The sequence below is a fragment of the Hibiscus syriacus genome, unplaced genomic scaffold, assembly GCF_006381635.1.
Source record: "Hibiscus syriacus cultivar Baekdansim isolate YM2019G1 unplaced genomic scaffold, ASM638163v2 tig00011277_pilon, whole genome shotgun sequence".
Classification (NCBI taxonomy): Eukaryota; Viridiplantae; Streptophyta; class Magnoliopsida; order Malvales; family Malvaceae; genus Hibiscus; species Hibiscus syriacus.
The window spans coordinates 123,866-131,075 of record NW_024062247.1 but is presented as its reverse complement, the minus strand read 5'-3'; positions in this window follow the sequence as shown (position 1 = coordinate 131,075).

Here is a 7,210-nt window from a genome sequence, read left to right as displayed (position 1 = left end):
CTCTTAAAAGACCATAATGCCCCTCTATTCCTCCTCTTAAACACAATATCTTAAATCAATCCTTATAATTTTCAATTTATTCAAATTAACCCACCAAATTTTATATCCTTTCACTATAGTCATTGACCTGATGTTTGGGGTATTACAATTCTCACCCTTTCAGAAAATTTTTCTATTTTATTATTTTTACAAAGTACTTTAACTAGAGGAATCTTCTTGTTACGTAGTTCTTTGATTTCTTCAGCCAAGATTTGCACTGGATCTTTTTCGTGAGTCAAATCTGGCTGGATTTCTATTTCCTCTGGTGTGATAATATGCGATAGATGTGATCGGTACTTCCTGAACATCGACACTTGAAAAACATTATGGATATTTTTCATACCAGGAGGAAAAACTAATTGATATGCTACTGGTCCGACTCTTTTTAAAATCTCATAAGGTCCAATAAATATCAAACTCAGTTTTCCTTTACCCCCAAACCACAATACTTTCTTCAAAGGCGATACTTTCAAAACTACCTTATCTCCCACTTGATATTCAATCTCTTTTATCTTTAGATCTGCATAAGACTTTTATCAATCGGAAGCCATCTTAAGATTATCTTGGATACTTTCACTTTATCTTCCATTTCTTTCATTAAATATGACCGACTAGATCTCGATCTTTTAGATCAAACTAATTTAACAGTGTTCGTACTTCCTCCCATACAAGGCTTCATACGGATCCATCTTAATACTCGATTGATAATTGTTATTCTAAGTAAATTCTGCTAAAGGCAAATATCTTTCCCATGATCCTTTGAATTCAATCACGCATGCTCTTAGCATATCCTCCATTACCTGTATAGTTCACTCTTACTGGCCATTTTTTTTCGAATGAAAAGTCATACTAAAATTCAATCGAGTACCCAATGCCTCGTGCAAAGAATTCCAGAATCTGGAAGTAAACCTTGGATCTTGGTCTGATACTATCGATATAGGTACTCCATACAACCAAACTATATCTTTTATATACAATTTTTCATATTTATCCATCGAGTAATCTATCCAAACTGGAATAAAATGAGTCGTCTTGGTTAATCTATCCACAATTACCCATATTGAGTTCTTTTTTCTGGGTGATTAAGGTAGCCCTGAAACAAAATCCATAATTACTCGTTCCCACTTCCATTCAGGAATTGATATCGGTTGTAGCAATCTAGAAGGCACTTGATGTTCAGCTTTCACTTGCTAACATGTCAGGCATTTTGAAACAAACTTTGATATAGTTCTTTTTATACCAAGCCACCAATAACTACTCTTTATATCCTGATACATCTTATTCCCACCAGGATGCATAGTTAAAGGACTATAATGTGCCTCAGAGAGAATATATTTCCTAGTTCTTCATTATATGGAATGCAAAGTCTTCTATGATAATATAAACATCCATCAGTCCTTATTTCGAAGTCTTTGGTCTCATCTTTTTATTCTTGTGCAATTTTTGCCAAACATTTTCATTTTTTCCTTGCAGCTCTTTTATCCGATCCAGCAACATCGGCTTTAACTTAAGCTCAGCGATCAAGGTGCCATCTTCCTTTAATGATATACGTTCATCCAAAGCTCGTAAAGCTGCAAAAGTCTTTCGGTTAAGTGCATCAGTTACTACATTAGTATTCCATAGATGATAATCGATGATCATATCATAATCTTTTAAAAGCTCAATCCATCTTTTCTGCCTCAAGTTCAGTTCTTTTTGAGTCAACAAGTACTTTAGACTTTTGTGACCTGTAAAAATATAGCATCGCTAACTGTACAGATAATGATGCTAGATTTTTAAAGTAAACACGATCGCTGCCAATTCTAAGTCATGTGTCGGGTAATTTTACTCGTGAGTCTTTAGTTGTCTCAAGGTATAGGCCACAACTTTTACTTATTGCATAAGCGCATATCCCAATCCATTATGAGATGCATCACTAAAAACTACATATTCTTTACCCGACTCAGGTTGTACAACTACTGGTGCCTTTGTTAAAATCCTCTTTAGCATTTCAAAACTTTCTTGCCATTTCTCCGACCAAGCAAAAGGCACATCTTTCTGTAACAATTTAGTTAGTGGTGAAGCTAATATCGAAAAGTTCTTCACAAAGCATCGATAATAACTAGCAAGCCCCAAGAAACTTCGAACTTCAGAAACATTCTTTGGGGTTTTCCAATCCACTATAACTTGAATCTTTTTGGGATCTACTATTATGCCTTTTGCAGAGACTATATGGCCATAGAAAGCAATCTCTGTTAACCAGAATTATCATTTTGATAGTTTAGCATACAACTTCTTCCCTCGAAGAGTCTTAAGAACAATACGAAGATGAGCATCATACTCCTCTCTTGACTATGAATACACCAAAATATAATCGATAAATACAACAAAAAATTGATCCAGGTAAGGTTAGTACACTCGATTCATTAAATCCATAAATGTTGCAGGAGCATTAGTCAAACCGAATGGCATCACCATAAATTCGTAATGTCCATACCGAGTTTAAAAAGCTGTCTTTGAAATATCATCCTCTTTAATCTTCAATTGATGGTATCCTGACCGAAGGTCTATCTTAGAGAACACTACTGCGCCTTTCAATTAATCGAACATATCATTAATCCTCAAAAGAGGATACTTATTCATTGTTGTTACTTTACTTAAATGTCGATAATCTATACATAATCACGTAGATCCATCAATCTTTTTCACTAAAAGCACATGTACCCCCAAGGAGAAACACTGCTGCGCCTTTCAGTTAATCGAACATATCATTAATCCTCAAAAGAGGATACTTATTCATTGTTGTTACTTTACTTAAATGTCGATAATCTATACATTATCACATAGATCCATCATTCTTTTTCACAAAAAGCACATGTACCCCCAAGGAGAAACACTGGGTCTGATAAATCCCTTATTGAGTAGGTCCTGCAATTGGGCCTTTAATTCTCTCAATTTGGTTGGATCCATTCTATATGAAGCCATAGAAACAGGTTCAAAACCCAGGTAAACATCAATCTTGAATTCCACTTCACGATCTGGAGGTAAACCTGATAATTTTTCCGGAAAAACATCTGGAAATTTCCTAACTGTTGGAATATCATCTAATCTTGCTTCTGAAATTTGAGTGTCTATTACATTAGCCAGAAAATATATACACCTTTTCGACATCATTTTCTTTGCAGTCATTGCTGATATCACATTGGATGGTGATTTTGTTTTTCACGATTACTATGATTTATAAGCCTTCCGTATCCTTAAAAATAATCGCTAATTGTAACAATAAACCCATCCATGATGTGGATACAAAAAATCCATACCCAAAATATTTTCAAATTCGTCAAAAGGAAATTTCATCAAGTTTATCAGAAACATAACCCCTTGAATCTTTATCGAGCATTTTCTACATACCTGAGTTACCCTTGCACTATGACCCATAGGGTTTACCATTATCATCTCACTAAAGATTGGTTCTAAAGGAATTCCTCTAGCTCTAATCAACTTTGTACTAATATAAGAGTGTGTAGTACCAGGGTCAACTAAAACAAATACAGGTTCATAAAAAAGATTGTCCTCGAGTCTTTTGTCGTGGGATTGACTCAGATTGTCTGTCGGATCTACCTCTTCATCTGCCTCTATTAGATAATGCTACTGATCTCTCAGTCTGTATTGATCTATCCCAAGATCTCTTAGGACAATTTCGAGCATAGTGTCCAGTTTCACCACATTGGAAACAAGCGCAACTGAGCAATCTACATACTCCATAGTGAAATTTTCCACACGTATGACATGGAGTAGTTCGTTCTCCAAATACTCTACCCGAGCTAGCAGTAAAAGACTGTGATTGCTTATTCTTCCGCAATGCTGCAAAGGAACCATCTCTATTATTATATCGAGAACTCTAACCCTTGCCTCTCTTAGCATGATAGAAATTGAAGATATTCCAACTATTTTTCCCGTCTGTATACCCTTCTCCGCGGATAAAGTCTCCTCTTGAGCTATTTCGATGGCCTTAGCTTGGTTTATGACTTTTTGCAGGCTAGACAAGTTTAAAGCTAACATCATCTCTTTCAACTTAGACCTCAGTCCTTTGATGAACAAATCACATCGAGTTTTATCATTGGGAACTACTTTAGTAGAAGAATGACTGAACTTGTTATACTCAGCCTCGTACTCATGTATTACTTGATCACCTTGTTTCAAAATAAGAAATTGCCCGCCTAAATTGCTCACTGATGTACTTGTTCTTAAATTCATTATGAAAAAACTGTCAGGTTACTTACTGATAACTCCGTAAAAATATTTTTAAGTCCTAGTCTTTTCACTTAAGTTATTGCTCGTCTAAACAAAGTATGCATTGCATTTTTAGTTGCATTTAGTTGCATATAGATTATATTAGATTGTGGTGGATAAGCTTTGCTTAGGCAAGATTTATTTGGTTTGACTGATGCTGCTAGAGAGAAAGGGTTGTTTGGGTTGTGTTTGTGCAGGAATCTTATAGAGGAAGAACATTTCATTCGTGACGATGAAAAAGTGCAGAGGCCAACAAAACAGATGAGAACGTGAGGAGCAGATTTATCCCGCCAAGGCAAGATTTATTTGAGGAAGTCTGAAGCAGGTGTGACTAAACCGCCTATGTCACACGCCAACTGGATTACCTACTTCACATACAAGCAAGCCTCAATTATTCTGACAGCCGCCAATCGTCTTTCCTTTTTAAGTACGGGCAATTAATAACGACTAGTTAAGGAAACTCCAAAAGTAGACAAAGCCCTGGGAGATTTTCCTTATAAATAACCAGTCGTAGCCACCAAAAAAGGAGAGGTAAGGAAGAAGAGAGAATAGCTTGACATAAGGCGTGAGTAAGCAACTACATTGCTTTCCCACCATCTACCCACCAACCTACCTTGGTGTCCTCCATAGCCAGACGATAGTAGAGCAGTGATCAGGCCTCAAGAGAGGGTGATCACCAAGGCAGACGTGGTGCTGATCAGGATTGTCGCGACAGAGCTCCCAGTTTTGGGAGTCGTTCTTCCTTAGTTTTTAACTCTTTATCTATTTGGGGTTGTATCAAACGTTTAATCTTGAATGATCTTTGATAGCACCATGAATGTTTTACTTTGTGTTAAACTTTGTTTTGCTTGAATAATATTTTTTGTAATGAATGATGAAGTATGTTTCGCTTATGACTGTTTTGTTCATAATTTAAATATTTTACCTTAGTACTGTAAGATCATCGAGAGATAGCCTTGGGTTTTGGTAAAAACATGTTTTGGCATTGTGAGAGCATCGAGAGATAGCCTTTTGTCTATATAAGTGATTCTTAAATTCGAGAGAATTAAGATAGATCAATGTGAGCAATGAAATGAATCGGGGATGTTGAAGTTCTAACTTGTCTACCTTAGAGATAAGGAGTGAGTTTCAAAAGACTAAAAGGGATATATGCTAGAGTAGGAGAGACTACCTCTATAGTTAACGCAAAGAGGTATTGCCATAGCAACTGTCTAAGAATACCTAGTAATCCTGTCGGGCAGTTTTAGTGAGTCATAATAAGTCATTCTAAACTAAAAATATTTGTTGTCAAGACAATGGTTTAGTATAAGTGCTCTGTGACACGTCTGAATATTAGAGGTTGTTTACATTATATTTGAATCATCAACTGTTTTATTAGTACGCATATTAATTTTGCCTCAACCAAACTTTTCTGGAATCATTGAATCATTTTCTTAGTTTATTAATATTAGTTCTTAGGATAATACTTAGTAGGACTTAGTTTGTGACATTAGTTCTAGTTGTGGTGAAAATATATTTCTAATCCAATCCCTGTGGAGACAAAACTCACTCACTACTATATTACTTGCATCGATTGTGTATACTTGCACATATTTGCTTGCCTTAGCATATATATTTACAAGCGATCAAGTTTTTGGTGTCGTTTCCGGGTATTGGCAACTGACGATATTTTTAGCCATAACAAGTTCTCTTTGTCACAGTATATTACTACTCTAACGTAGTTTAATATTTTCTCTTGTAGGTTTTAATTTTGCATGACCTTGAGATCTTCTGGTCAACCTTTGGAACCATTCGACCCTGAAATTAAGCAATCACTTAGACAAAGGTTGCTTGCCCAAAGAACCAGAGAATAATCAAATCAATTTCAAATGAAACACAACATGGGAGATTTAGGAGATCCAGATGCATCAATTAATCTTCAAGTTGCAAGACCAAGAGTGATACGAGATCATCTGAACCCTATTCTCGATGACCTCAATCCAGGCATAGTGGCACCTGAGCTCCAAGCCACTCACTTTGAACTCAAACCGGTGATGTTTAACATGTTAAACACTATCGGATAATTTGGTGGTTCACCCAATGAAGAAGCGAGATAGCATGTTCGTGCTTTCCTTGAAGTATTCGACTCGTTTCGGTAACAAGGAGTACATGAGGATGTGCTAAAACTGAAGCTTTTTCCTTACTCCCTACGCGATAGAGCAAGAGCCTGGCTCAGAGGAGTTCCTTCTAGTTCAATGGAGTCATGGGAAGACTTATGCAAGAGCTTCCTACTGCGATACAATCTGCCCAATATGAACACTCATCTTCGCAATGACATTGCTAGTTTTCTCCAAGGAGATAATGAAATAATGTACGACGAATGCTGGGATAGGTATAAAATTTTACTTCACAAATGTGTTAACCATGGATTTCACGATTGGATGCAAGTGGTAATGTTTTACAATAGAGTCAACGCACCAACTCGAATGATGCTAGATGCCTCAGCGAATGGTACCTTACTAGACAAATCACCCGAAAAAGCCTTTGACATCCTCGACAGGACAACAAATAATGATTATCAATTTTCGAGTGCAAGATTGGGAACTGGCAGAAAAACATTAGGAGCATATGAATTAGAAGGTAAAGATTCGGTAGCAGCTCAACTTTCGGCCACAACCAAATATGTTGAAAAATTTGCAACGTCCTAATGAGGTAAGAGAAGTCAAGGTGACCAATAATGTATGCCTATTTTGTCACGAAAATCATCATGAGAGTGAATGTCCTGAAAACCATGAGTCAACAAATTTTGTGGGTAACTATAATCGGAACAATAATAACCCCTATTCGAATACATCCAATCCTGGTTGGAGACAACACCCAAATTTTTCATGGAGTAATCAAGGGAACATTAATAATCAAG